The sequence below is a fragment of the Nomascus leucogenys genome, chromosome X, assembly GCF_006542625.1.
Source record: "Nomascus leucogenys isolate Asia chromosome X, Asia_NLE_v1, whole genome shotgun sequence".
In the NCBI taxonomy this organism is placed as follows: domain Eukaryota; kingdom Metazoa; phylum Chordata; class Mammalia; order Primates; family Hylobatidae; genus Nomascus; species Nomascus leucogenys.
The window spans coordinates 119,095,756-119,110,769 of record NC_044406.1 but is presented as its reverse complement, the minus strand read 5'-3'; the positions used below and the strand labels follow the sequence as shown (position 1 = coordinate 119,110,769).

Here is a 15,014-nt window from a genome sequence, read left to right as displayed (position 1 = left end):
AAACTTGAGATTGAACTATTGTTCTTTTTCAAGCTCATGCAGTTCTAGTATAGTCATTCTGCATGACTGAGCTTAACTCTAGTCAAGTAAATTTGGGTTCGGTTAGTTGGTCTTTGTACTGGGCTGTGTTAATTGTCATATATAAAAAATATTAATAGAAACACTCATGGGCAAAAACATAAGCATGTTTTCTGGATAGCCTGGTGGAACTCATTCTAATTTAGGCAGTTCACTTGGAAAAATCAGGTCTTATAATGCTGGACATTTAGTTTGGCTTCAGCCTTTGAAAGGCCGTTCTTCCCCACATTGAAACTGATTTCAGTATATGATTTAATGTATGTGCTGCTGTAGCATTGCATACAATTTAGGATTATGCTGTCTTGACTGAGAGTTAAAACATAAGAGTAGCTAGATTAAAAAAATAAAACATGACCTTGCATGGTTTATGATCCAATGAAAGATAAAGAGAACAAAGTGGGCTGTTCTCTGTTCTTTCGTACTTCTAGTACTGATACTTTTTAAAGTACACTACAGTGTTTACTATTTCAAACCGATAAGCACAGCACTGCTGCCAAGTATTATCTTTAAAACAAGACCGACATTTAATTCAGTTGTCATTTGTTCTCATCCTTGAAGGCAGTTTAAAAAACAGTTGCCTCTCATTGGTTACTGTGGGATCAGGAAAAACTAGGAGCTTATGTAAATATGTGTGTATCTGAAAGGAGGTTTATTTTTTTATTTTCCTTTGAAGTACCTTAAGTGTACTCTTAAAATATATCCCGAACTGCATACCATTATGTGTTTTCCACATAGGATGAAACATCCTCAAGGAGAGGGGCTAAAAACAAGTATATTAAAGTGGCTTACTCTTTTCTGGCAGAAGGTCCTGGTGCAAAATTAGGTCCTTGAATTTTCCAAATGAGGTTGTATTTATTGCCCTTCTTTTCTAAGAAAGGCTATTTTAATAATTTTTGCTATCACATCAAAGACTTTTCATGATAATTATAGTCAATAATTGCAGTAGTAATGCTGCGTGCCATCTGCAGGCTCTGTGTAATGGAAACTAGGGAGAAAAACGTGTCCCTGTGCTTGATGGGAGTTACCATAGAACGAAAGGCCCTGGTGCCTGATCACCACTTGCATCAGTTGTAGGTGACTCTCCCACTCCTGGGCCCTTGGTCATATATACTGTCTTTTTTTTCTCCTTCCCTCCTTTGGCCCATTTCTTTCCATTTCTTTTTCTCTCACTCCTGCAGGCCTTTAATGTGCAGGAGTAAGAGAGAAAGAACTTCCCCATCCCCCATGTTTGTTGCTCATCCTAAAGTAGCTGACAGGCCACATTCTAGGAGTAGAGGAGTAATTGGAACTTCTTTGGGATCAAATGTTTGACCAAATCAATTGGTTTATGAGTGAGCAGTTGGCGCATTACCAAAAAGAGTTAGAGAGGGCAAGCTAGACATTGAAGTAACGGAATGAGCACCCACTCACCCAGTTGCACCAGGTCAGAGAAAGCTGTCTGATACTTTCAATTTGTGAGCATCAGGTCTCAAGCTTGTCTGTGGGCCAGATTTCTGAAGTGCTGATGTCTCTCTTAGGTCCTGTGACAGGCATTACATTGTATAGTGACTCCAACATCAGCCCCATGGAAGCAACCCTAAGTTCTTAGAGGCTCAAATTAGAGTGGCTCCTATCCTTTCATTCATACCAAAAGCAAAAATGGTAACACGCAGCTGTTTCATTCTTGGTTAGTTCTGCAGTAAAGAAGGCCAGGACACCTGCAGTGCACTTTCTGGAGCATTCGTATCTATCTCTTTGGCCCAGTGGTGCCTAAGAGGGCCCTGGTATGGTTAGGGTTATCTGAAGATGGCTAGGAATTGAACAGGCCTGACTTGAATGTGTAGTAAATGACTGGTTTCTCTCTTTTCTGTGTCACTTGCTGACAAAGAGGCAATAACTTTTCCATCTTCTTCTCTAAGGGAGTAAATTTTTTTATGTCATGAATAAGTAGACACATTAATACCTTAATATAGCACCTAAGATCTGGCTTTATTTTTCCTTTCCTTTGGTACTTAAGAAACCAGAGGAAAATGGCGGGTGGCTGCATGGCAGCCCAGCTGAAGAATTGGCTAATCAATACCTTGCCTTTGATTTCAGGCACCTTTTTATCAGGGTGTTTTAGAGCCTAGAAAAAAACAGGGATTATTCCTAGTGTGTGGAGAGGCACTGGGTAGTATCTCAAATTGTTCATTGTTGAGTATGTATCAGTCACTTGAGGACATAGAAGCTCTCCTCTGGTGAGACCTCTACTACAAAAATTGAATGGAGCTATGCCAATAATTTATTGACTATCCGAATATAGGTTTAGGGAAGCTTGTTATCAAGTGACCAGGTTAGGGCCTTTAAAAATCAAAGCACTAACACTGTCTGAGATTTTTTTTTTTTTTTCTTAAAAGGAGATTTGAATGTTTAGTGACTTCTGATTTGTCAAGCCAAGGAAGTGAAACAGCATGTGTGTGGGAAGTCTTTGTTCTGCCGATTTTGCTTTGTTGACCAAGAAAGGCAGCAGAACTAGGTCCCCAAGGAGTTTTATTCACCCTTGCCTTGTCAGATTTTGCTCTGAGTCCGAGATAATGCCTTCAGTAGTTTTGGTTGTCTCAAAAATGGACATAGTATATATGGCAATGTATAGGTTATATCTGAGTGTGCAATTCTCTCCTACTTTATCCAAAGGCACCTCCTATGGCACATCTGTTGAAGTTCCAAAGTGAGAAGAAACATGGGTTGAGTTGATTTGCCTGATCTAGCGTCATCTCTCCTGTCTTTTGGACTTGAGTTGTTCCAAGATAAGATTAGAGGACATCAGAGATCTTGTGGTGGGGAGGGGGTTGGAGGAATTCACATTATAGAATAAGGAGAGAGAAAAAGCCTAGAGAACAACAATAAAATCCATGTCTGTTCATCTTGTAATTTTCAAGAGGGCGGAGACCAAGCCTTTTGTATTTTCTGCACTGATGGATGGCATCTGGCACATAAGAGTCACTTGATAAATACTGCATTAAGCACCAACAATGTTTTTGTGTTGCCAAATCGGGTCAAAGGTTAGTTTGAGAGAAGTGAATCAAATCTTTGACTTAGACTTGGGGAAAATGTTAGGGCAGAGTTCCATTCCTAGATAATCTCTTGCAGTGGTCTAGTTGAAGTAACTAGTTCACGAAGTGGTAAATATACTGGATTTTCTAATCCTAATGAATAAATCAAATGTAGTTAATTAACGGGTCTGATTCTAAAGGAAAGGTTCTGAAAGGTGAGATTGGAGAATCAAATGGTGTTAAGAAGACACTAGGATAAGTCCCAGTCAGACCTGGGGTGCCTCACTAATAAAGGCAAGCTGGTAGAGTCTAAAAGGCTGAGGACATTGAAAACTTAAGCAAACTCAGTCTTCCAGGAAAGGCAACTTCGTTAAATAAGGGGAATCTGTGCTTTGCTAGTGACCTTGTGTTTCTCAAGTGGCTAATGCATATGTAGAGAAAGGAAAACCAGTGCACGCGATCCATTTAGGTTTTCAAAAAGCTTTTCTTGGCGGCGGGGGGGGGGGGGGGGGGCAGTTGAGGCGGGGGGTTCACACCAAGCCAAGGAAACTGAAAATAACTGGCACACCATAGAATTGTGGGACTGTTTAGTCAAATATTATGATTGACTTTGAGGCAGGAAACAAAGGGTAAGGGGTAAACACAGGTAATTCTCTGAATAGCAACATCAACAGTGGCTTTCACTCCAAAATTAGGACTGAGACAAGTTTTACTTAAAGCTCCAGGAACTGACCTAGAAGAGGAAGTACACATTGAAATCTTTACATTTGTCAATAAAACTTTTCTAAATAACAAAGAGCCTATTAAATGGTAATAAATTGTATGGAATGTGGCCCAGGTGCTAGGGCTTTAGATAATGGGTGAGGAGGAGTTTTTGTTTTTATTTTGCTTTTACTGAAAATGGCATGCTTCATATTGCATAACATGCTGCTTGAAGACTCTTCATGGCCAATTGCGAGGGCTGGGGAAACTCAGCCTTACAAAACGGTGGGGAGTATGAGGAGGGCTCTGCCCCTCCCTCATCTGCCCATTCCAAGGTTCAGGAGAATTTTTCTCTCATGTTATAAAATTAGCCCCTGGTCAACTGTGGCTCATGTCCATATCCATAGGAACTGGGACTTATTAAGAGTCCTTCAGTGCAGATCTGTATCAGAGTAAGCCATAACTTAACTATGACCTTTAGCAAGAATTTTGTGGAAGTGGGTTTTAAAGGATGTAATTAAGCACAAACATTAAAAATGTAAATCTTACTTTCCTGTGCACCATTTTATTGATGCCTAGTTAGAATTTTGAGGAATGGTTTGCATGGATCACTGTTTTTTGTTTTTAGTTGTTGTTTGTTTGTTTTGTTTTGTTTTCAGAATGAAACACTCCCCTCCCACCCCCACCCCCACCCCAAGGCTTGAGTGCAGTGGCATGATCATGGCTCACTACAGCCTCAGCCTCCTGGGCTCAGGCGATTCTCCCACCTCAGCCTCCCTGACTAGCTGGGACTACAGGTGTGTGCCACCATGCCTGGCTAATTTTTAAATTTTTTGTAGAGACACGGTCTCACTATGTTGCCCATGCTGATCTTGAATTCATGGGCTGAAGCGATCCTCCCACTTTGACCTCCCAAAGTGCTAGGATTACAGGCATGAGCCACTGTGCCCATCCCAGAATCATTTTTCTTTATGTGAGGAAGTGGACTTTGCCATTGGTGGGTTTACATAAAGGCTTTCTAGATAGCCATTTGGAGAAATATCTTTTGGAGAATTAATGATGAATGAATATGTTATTCTTCTGGTATATTTTTTCTAGACAGTAAATTTACTGAAAACCTCTTATCATGCTGTATTTTGAGGGGAGAAATTTTGGGTATATTGTGAAAAGGAGGGTTAAGAGAAGCTAAAGACAGCTTTTACCTTCCCTTTTGTTTAAGCTGAAAGCAATTACTAAAAAAGAGAAGATAATTTGATGTTAAAAGTTGTCATGACTCGGCCGAGTGCAGTGGCTCATGCCTGTAATCTCAGCACTTTGGGAGGCTGAGGGGGAGGATTGCATGAGCCAGGAGTTCGAGACCAGCCTGGGCAATGTAGTGAAACCCCATCTCTACAAAAAATACAAAAATTAACCGGGTGCGGTGGCACATGCCTGTAGTCCCAGCTACTCGAGAGGCTGAGGTGGGAAGATCACTTGAGCCCAGGAGGTCGAGACTGCAGTGAGCTATGCTCACGCCACTGCGCTCCATCCTGGGTGACAAAGCAAGACCCTGTGTCTCAACAACAACAACAAATTGTCATGACTCACACAGTCCATGGAATGTATGTAAAAAGGCAGACTTTAATCATTCAATTAGAGCAAGTGTCTGAAATGTCTGATATCTGTGAGCCTCCCCACCCACCAACTGTATTTTCTTCTACACTTGCAGCAAATTCAGCTGTTGACCATTTTGGATATTCCTGTGAATTCTAAATGGCTGTGGCAGGCTATCTGAGAATGAGATTCCCAGGATCTTCTTTAGAGATTATTTGGAAATAATATGGAAAATCATCTGCTGTTAGAAGTCAGTGTTGATTCAGCCCCCGGGGGAGGAGGAAAGGGGTGTCTCTGATGTCTGCCTGAGGATACCTTCCTCCTTTTGCTTTCTCCGAGGTCTTCTGTAATGGTGTGCAGGAGACTGCCCACTGGGGCAGTCACTGGAGATGCAAAGAAAGGGCAAAGTGCTGGCGGCTAGCCCTCTCCTACTCTGGGAATCACCATGACCTTCCAAGCCAGGTCTGATCAGCTGTCTCAGAGATGGCTCTGCTAAGGCCTTGGTCTACCAACGATTATGATGTGTGGCTTGGGGGTACAGGTTCCAGAGGGAAAAAAAATCCTCACCAATGGCGTTTTCTGTCTAGGCTGCTTTTTATTCATAGCTGAATGTATCACTGGGGCTCTAATAGACGTGATCAACCCTGGGAATCTCAGTCTCTATACAGTCTCTCATCTCACTCTCTGTAAAAAGAAAACCAAGTTAGGGGAGTGGGAGTATGAGAAAAATTCACCAGTAAAACAAGAAGGACTTTGAGGAGAGTTGTGGAAATCTTAATTTCATAGGCACTATGTAACAAACACCTTCAAAGTCTGTGTATTTGTTTTTCTCTTAAAGAGCTTGAAACTCACATGTGACTCCTTCAAATCACTTGAATGAGTATGAAATCCATAGAGGCATTTGGAATCATTTATTTATCCCTAGGCCATCTGTTAGATTATGAGCCTAGTGAGAATCATAATTGCTACTTAAGAGAAATTCTCAAACGATGCTACCAAGATATGTGCGCCTGAATTATTGACAGAAAAGATCTCCTTTGTTAGTTGCAAAACAAGTAAGAGAGCTCTGTCTTTTCCTGTCTGCTCCTTGCTGTCCCGCAAGGGCCCCCAGCACACTTCTGTGAGCCTTTTATTAGCACTGCTTAGAAAGTATTTACAGGAGCCTCAGAATTTTTGGAGAGTTTTGGGTTAATCACTGGTAGTATTACTATTCCTTTTGAGTCCTGGAGGTAGTGGTTGTAAATGTGCAAAATAGATGCAGTTGCTTCAGCTGCTCAGAAGTGATGGCAACACAAGGTCAAAGTGTGCATTTCAGGCCATTCACTCAGTTTGGTTTGGTGTGCCTTAATAAACTTTTGGTACAGTTAAAATGGGGATCTAAGATTGTCAGATATTAACCTTGGTTGACAATTTGCTTATCATTTAAAAAGCAATAAGAAGCCTTGATTGATTTCTATCTGGAGTGCAGTTTAAAGCTGTTATAAGCTCATTGAAATGAAGTGTGGAGTTTTAAAGTAGCAACCCTAACTCTTCAAACTACACTTACATAAAGTTATTCTTAGAAAAATATAATAAAACTGATTATTGAATATATGTGTTTCTGACTGGCCTTCTCTATACTACCTTGCAGGATTAGTGGACCTAGAAATAATTGGCAGTCTTAAGCCCTCCAGAGCTATATTTTGGCAAGGTTTTGCAAAATGCTAACTGGCTGCATTTCTCCTACTGATTGGTAGGTGATCTCAAATCATACATCTGCATAATGACTGTAATTTACATGCTTTGTTATTAAGGTCAGATGACTCCAGGCTTTGGATGCGCATAGCACATTTTATGCAGTAATTTCACTCCTTTTTGGAAGGAGGGAGGATGGATTAATGTACACGTCTCCCCACCTCCCTGGAGTTATTAAAAACCTTTAGAGATTTTCTTTCTTTGTTCCCGTGAAGCAGAGCATTGTATGTTCCTTATGGGGTCTTAGGTAGCTTAGAGGGGCTGGAGTTATATAGCAACCTGTGTTTTAGTTCACTTTGTGGCTACATGAATTTAGATCTAAATCTAAGAAATGAACAGAAACTATTTTGGTAATGCTTTAGACCAACAGCAAGGAATTATTTTATGTTTAGAACAATAAAAATTAGAAAAAGAGTAAAGTAGCAATTGAGGGATTAGGAAAATTGCTCCAGCAAATAATAGCTTAATACAGCTCCCCAATATTAGAATTACATCAAGTATTTATATTTTTGAAAGCATGATGAAAGTTTTTCCCCGCTGGCCACATGTATTTATGCTTTTTAATTTGAAAGCCAAGACTTGCTTTTCTTAAAAAAAAAAAAAAAAAAAACTTCTAATAGAAGAGTTTTACATTTACAGAATTTGGGAAGATAGCACATAGACTTTCCTATATCTCACCCCCAGTATCTCGTTATTAACATCTTACATTAGGGTGGTATATTTCTCATGATTGATGAACCAATATTGATGCATAATTATGAACTAAAGCCTACACTTAATTCTGATTCCCTGAGTTTTTTGGTAACTATCTTATTGGGATATAGTTAATATAACAAATAATTCACCTATTTGAAGTGTACAGTGACTTAGTATATCTACAAGGTTGTACCTCCATCACCAAAATCAATTTCTCATCACCCCCAAGAGAAACCCCGTACCTTTTAGCTGGCGTCCTCACTTTCATTCTTTCCCCTCTCCCCCAGCCTTGGGCAACCAAGAATTTACATTCTATCTCTAGATTTGCTTATGCTGGACATTTTATATAAATGTGGATTTTTTTCACTTAGTGTTTTTGAGATTCGTCCATGTTGTAACATGTATCTGAATTTCCTTCCTTCCAATGGCTGAGTAATATTCTATTATACAGATACAGTAGACCACATTTTGTTTATCCATTTATTTGCTGATGGAAATTTGGCTATTATGAATAATGCTGCTATGAACATTCGCATACAACTTTTTGTTTGATTTCCTTAGTTTTTTTCCCCACAATGTACTTATTCTGTTCCAGGATCCCTTCCAGGATATCACATTGTATTTCCTCATCATGTCTCCTTAAGCTCCTGTGGCTTCGCTTTTGATGGCCCTTTGAATCCCTTGGTTGATGGCTTGGCCGCCATCAGTTCACCATCACATATGCATGCCGTTCAACTCCTTGATGTGCCCTATTTCCACATCTTTCTGAACTAGCTAGAAGAGAAAAGTTTGTTAAAAGAAAAACTTCGGACATGAGGCAGGAGAACAGGGTCTGGAGGCAGGGAACCTGAGGCTGATTCATGCTGACTTCCTATAACTAAATTGAAAGGAAAACCCCAACTTTCCATGCTTAAGTGACAAAAGGACCAGAGGCTACTTCCTTTGCAACACCACGCCCTGCCCCGCCTTCCCCCTTTTTCTGCATGGCAGGAGGAAAATTGAAAGTACCTCTGATTGGTTGCTTTCCCAATCAGACATTTGCATAGGAGTGTAACTTTGTAACTTCATTTTAGCCTCTGATTGCAGGGCACTACTTCATTTGCATGGGGTAAACACCAAGTGGCCAATCGAAACCTCTAGCGGGTATTTGGACCCCAGAAGATTCTGTAACTGGGGCCCACGAGCCACTGCTTGGGTGGCTCCCACCCTGTGGAGTGTACTTTAATTTTCTGTAAATCTCTGCTTTTGTTGCTTCATTCTTTCCTTGCTTTGCTGTACATTTTGTCCAATTCTTTGTTCAAAACACCAAGAACCTGGACAACTTGCAGTCAAGACACTCTACTGGTAACAGACAAATTAACAGAATTTAACTGAGCAAAGAATGATTTGCAAATTGATCACCCCACAACCAGAATATGTTCAGAGGGATTCCAGTACTGTCATGTAGTTGGAGAGGATTTATGGACAGAAAAGGAAAAGTGATGTCCAGGAAACAGAAGTGAGGTACAGAAACAGCTGAGTTGGTTACAGCTCAGTGATTTCCTTATTTGAACATGGTTTGAACCATTGGCCACCTGTGATTGGTGCAAGAGCAAGTTACAGTCTGTTTACACACCCAGTTTAGGTTACAGTTCACTATGTACGGAGAAACCTTTAGACCAAACTTTAAATGTGTGAGGAGGCAGCTTTACGCTGAACTTAACAAGTTGCTGCTTTTCTGGCCCCCCTCCCTCACCTAGTACAAGTTGTCAGAAATGGTTCTTAACATGAAACTTCGGTAGCTTATCAGAGCGTAAGAGATGTTCGTTTCTTTCTTTGTTTTGCAATTGTACTGTCTTACATTTACATAATACCTCCTTGTTTTCAAAGGGCTTTTTTCATTTTAAGGTTCCAGTGGGTAACTGACTTTCCCAAGAGTCTTTACCAGAAGCTTCCCAATCATGTAGAGCTGGGCTTCAAACCCATATTCCTGACTTCTAGATCAAACTTAATTATCCCTAGACTGCTGCTGTTATCTCTGCAGAATAAAAGATCCAAGTAGTTTTAAATATTTGGAACCTTTTAAATTCACTCCTTAAAAAAACCCCTTGTAGAGAGCTAAGTTTTCTTCAACTTAAGTGAGGCACTCTTCAAGAAAGGCCAATGCAAAATCATAGTCTCTTATGTTTGCAGTTTACATAGTGCTTTCCAGTCTGTTCTTGTCAAATGTTCCTCACTGTGGTCCTTACCCTTAAGGAACAGTTTGTCTCTCTTATTTACCAAAGGCTTTTGGTTGCTTTATTGGTAAAATTAGTCCAAGTACCAAGAGTGTCTGCCTTAAATATCCCACTGGTGCAGGCAAAGCCTGGGTTCTCTACCAGTGTCTTGCAATGTTTTCTGGCTCTGTTTTCTCCATTTAGGACACTGGGGGAGTAAACACTAGAGATTTTCTTTATTTCCTGCAGGTACAGAAAGAAAGCTGACCCCTAAGTGGTAACTACCAGTATTCCTCTATTACTGCCCCACCTCCCAAAAAAGTGCGAGAATTAGAGAGACACTTTCTTGGCATCTAGTTGAATTTCTAAATGTATTTTCTGAGAGAGATATAGAAAATGGTTGTTAGACATAGTTGCAAATAGTCGCCGGGCACGGTGGGTCACACCTGTAATCCCAGCACTTTGGGAGGCTGAGGCGGGCAGATCACCTGAGGTTGGGAGTTTGAGGCCAGCCTGACCAACATGGAGAAACCCCGTCTCTACTAAAAATAAAAAATTAGCCGGGTGTGGTGGCGCATGCCTGTAATCCCAGCTACTCGAGAGGCCGAGGCAGGAGAATTGCTTGAACCCGGGAGGCAGAGGTTGCAGTGATCTGAGATCACGCCATTGCACTCCAGCCTGGGCAACAAGAGCGAAACTCCATCCAAAAAAAAAAAAAAAGAAAAAAAAGAAAAGAAAGAAAGAAAATAAACAAAAAGAAAGAAAGAAGAAAGAAAATAAAGAAAAAGAAAGAAAGAAGGAGAAAATAGTCAAGTTAGTAGTAAATAAGCTGAGGGCTGGCCTGAGAACCTGTCTACCATTTATAACATTTTCTATGGGAAGCTGAGTTATGAGCAACTGAAAATAAACGAACATTAGCTGCACCCCATTTGTACATCAGAGCCAGCCTTTGGTGAGAGGAGTAAATGAGATAAAATGAGAAAGCACAGTTTCACAGATTGCCTCAGAGCGCTGTTAAATGATGGAATAGATTCCTCATATTCAATGCCTACTTTTTAACCATTGATTTGAAGTGCTTCAAAAAAAAGAACCAATACACACTCAGCAGGATTGAGAGTAATTTATTGTGATTGTCTTTGTTCAGCTTTGAAAACTAAGGCATTGATATTAAGACTAAAGAGAAATTACATAGAGCTAGTGTGATTGAAAAAAGTTTGGCTCTTTCGAGTGATTTTTTTTGTTTGTTTTTAATGCCAGAGAGTTAAGCTTTAAAAGCATGCTTCATTGAATCCCATCCAAGTCTCCTAGGACAGGGCTGGGGGACCTTTTTTCTATTGAGGGCCACTGACCCACAAAGAAAAAAACTAATCAAGGGCCATGTACAAAAAGCAACTTAATTTAGGTGCTTCCTTAGAAAACCATAAAGCATTGAATTCACCTGCTTTTTAAATTAAGAACAAGGAATTCTCAACAAGTATAACAAATAAAAAAAACCTTCAGTTTCATATTATGCACCATTTAAGAGGTGGGGTGGGATAAGAAAGAACTACATGATTAGAGTGAAAAGAGAGTGGAAAGCAGACAGGAGAGTCTTAAGGGACTAGAAGCGATACATGAAGAAGAAACTGTATGTCAAGAGTCATGGAAGCAGGAGATTGAATTAGGGAAATAGGGGAGAGAAATGGCAGTTGTAGATCATAATCTACTATTCACTAAGGTAGTAGACTAACTGGTCAACTGCTATACCCAGCTGTTCCACAGCTGGAATTCAGAAACCTTTCTAACAACAATCCTTAAGGAAGGGTCAGAATCACCTAGAGCCCTTGTTAAAAAGTGCAAGTGTCCAATGCTACCCCCACAGTGGCTGTCTACCTGTCCTATCTTTATTCTGTTGTCCTCGTGTTCAGCTCTCTCAGCCTAAAGGAAAAATCGTGGCATCTTTCTTCAATGAGAAGAATATAAGATCACCGGGCTTAGAAAGGAAATCTCCAGAAAGAAAAGATTTCTCACTCAGACACAGCATTTTAGAAGCAGTCTCAAACACATAAGACAGAATGCTTTCAAATAATATGCACACCCTAGCTTTCAAAATAAACCATTTTGGGTGCTTAAAGTAGAAATATTCAAGTTAAAAAAAAAACTTAATTAGTTGCTTGAGTCTTCAAAGATTTTTTACCAGAACAGGGAGCTATAATTTCATTTTCAAATGTATCCAGACTTGTCCTCCTTTTCCTCCCTGTGCTTCTCATTAGTACTAACTAGTTATGGCACCGAATCCCCAGTAGCCCAAGAATGTCTTAGGGTTTAATTCACAAGTGTGTCTTGGACTACATGTGTCACAGGGCTTTTGGCAACAATGTCAAATTACATTTTCAAGTAACGCTTTTTAGAAATGCAGACAGGCTAAGTGGTGCATTCAGGGCTATATGGCCCAAAGCGTGAACTTTGCACTGAGGGGCAGACGACTTTGCCAGCAGAAACATTAGCCAAGTATCTACCCTGTTGTCCTTTACATAAGGCAAGCCTTTCACCATTAGACAAAATCTTCCTGGAAAGATCTCTCTGAGAGGAAAGTGCACTATTTTTTTCTTTTTAAAATTAGATATTGCAGGCCGGGCATGGTGGCTCGCGCCTGTAATCCCAGCACTTTGGGAGGCCAAGGCGGGTGGATCACCTGAGGTCAGGAGTTCGAGACCAGCCTGGCCAACATGGTGAAACCCTGTCTCTACTAAAAATACAAAAATTAGCCAGGTGTGGTGGCGCATGCCTGTAATCCCAGTTACTTGGGAGGCTGAGGCATGAGAATCCCTTGAACCCGGGAGGCGGAGGTTGCATTGAGCCGAGATCACGACACTGCACTCCAGCCTGGGCAGTGGAGTGAGACTGTCTCAAAAAAAAAAAAAAAAAAAAAAAAAAAAAAAAAAAAAAACACAGTGCCAAAACAAAGACGTGCCCCAGTGTTCCATATCAGCAAGTCTCAATAAGGTTCTGCTTGAAGGTCACTGGTGGAGATGAGATGGGTGGAGTGCATGGGCCACTCTGGGCCTTTTATGTGTGCCAGTGTAAATGGTGCCATCCACTCGGACCAGGTTACTAGGAAAACTTTTATTGCTGCTACCCGTTTTTGAAGGGTGTATCCTTAGTATAAATTCCCTGTGGGTGAGTTTAAACCTGTCAACATCTAGCACCTTCTTCAACAGAGAAAATTATTATTTCCTGCTGTCTCTTAGTATTTTCTTGCTTTGAGGTGTATGTGTGTGTGTACGCATGTGTTTGTGCATGTACCCATGTACATTGGGGGCAGGGAAAAAGGATGGGTACTTTTCTGTGAACTTAGAAACCTGTTTTGATAGGATCCAGTAAGTGACCCTTTATTATGTGTGAACCCTGTTAACATTAGGTGAGCATAGTTTATTTTCCAAACTTACAAGTTATTTTGCCTTGAAAATTCATGCGTACCACAATGGAATCTTTGCAGGTGCTTGAAAAAACAGCCTATCCTATGATGAATTTTAGCTTATAACAATCTTTAAGAATTTTATTTAAAGTCTTTATTATGAAGTAATTCATTTAAATCATCCTATGTGGGTTCTCATTCTGAGCATTCCAATTCATTTTCTGTAGGGGGTATGAGTATAGTATGTATTATTTAATATAGCGACAGCACTGTACTTTTTGGGGGCCTTCATATTGTTTTATGTGTTAAGACTGTAATAGAGGGAACCCTTACCTCAACCCTGAAACCAAGAGACAACTGAATCTTTCTGTGTTAATTATGTGTCCCAGTACCGAAGGCCTGCTGTGAACTTGTTAAGCCAGTGCAGAGGGAGTTTTGTTTTTGGTTGTAACAAAGGTGTTTCCATAAAACCGAGCCTTAGCAACCCCTCTTCTGTCACTAATGAGATCTAAGATACTCTGCAGCCTCACAGCTCTAAACTTGATTACACAACCTTTTTTTTTTTCTTTTTTTCTGTTAGTAGAATTATTTATTGACCAAGGTTTTCAGAAATGTCAAAATAAACTTTTAGCAGTTTCTGGATGAGGAAGTTATTTGAAGATTGTTGCTCTTTCTGCCTTCCTTACATGGTCCTTTAATGCTGCATACTCCCCTTTTTTGGGGGCAGTAACATTCTCCCTACTTTTTAATTGCCAGGAAGGAAGAATGATCGGGAACATATATGATTATATAATTATTTGCATATGTGCAGTTGACAATCTAGTGTTAGTCAAATAAATTGCCAGCTCAATTTTATCTGAAATACCCTGCTACCCTAAAGCTGCTTTGATATCTCCATTAGGTGAAGCCCTATTTCCTGTAAGTACACATGGCCAAGAAGCAGCAATGGCCAGCTCATGGACCATTTCGTTTTCCATGATTAGTGTTGTTTGAATGATTAGCTTTTAATTCCCCATCCCTTTGTTGATTGGTCACACTTACCATTGACAGGTTCACATGTCTTCAGTATACTCACTCCTGAGTTCCTCAGATCATCTCTCCTTTCAGACCCCTTTTGACTTGCATAGAACACGGACAGCAACAGCAGAAGGAACAGTGAAAGTCAATCCTTGTAAACGTGTACAAAATTATACCACACCAATTAATATTGGAGAGACTGAAGTGATAGTAGCTAGTGGGGTTTATTTTTGAGTGGCATTGCATCTTGTGGTCATTATAAGGGAAGAGACATTGTCTCTTCAAAGCACAATTTTGTTCTGTGACAGAGGAGAACAAGGGGGGAACTCTGGGGCATATAGAAAAAACCCCCCGCCCAACCCTCACCTCCAAACTGCAAGCCAAATGCAGTTGGTATAAGGGAGGGAGATACTTCGTGGGTTGGGTTGCTGTGGAGTGATGTGTCTTTGGCATTTCCCTTGACTCTTGGGGTTGCATCACTACATAAAGGCGTTTATTGGAACTTGTTGGTTTATACTGAGATGATGCTACATACACAGAATCATATGGTAGATATAGTCTCTGACATCTGCACAGAATACATTGGATAAA

General features: G+C 40.4%; 1 protein-coding gene across 1 annotated transcript in view; it reads left to right on the top strand.

Annotated features, from left to right (window-relative positions):
* Nucleotides 1-15,014, top strand: part of GPC4 (glypican 4) — a 113,577-nt gene that overhangs the window by 60,097 nt on the left and 38,466 nt on the right. The window lies entirely within an intron of this gene.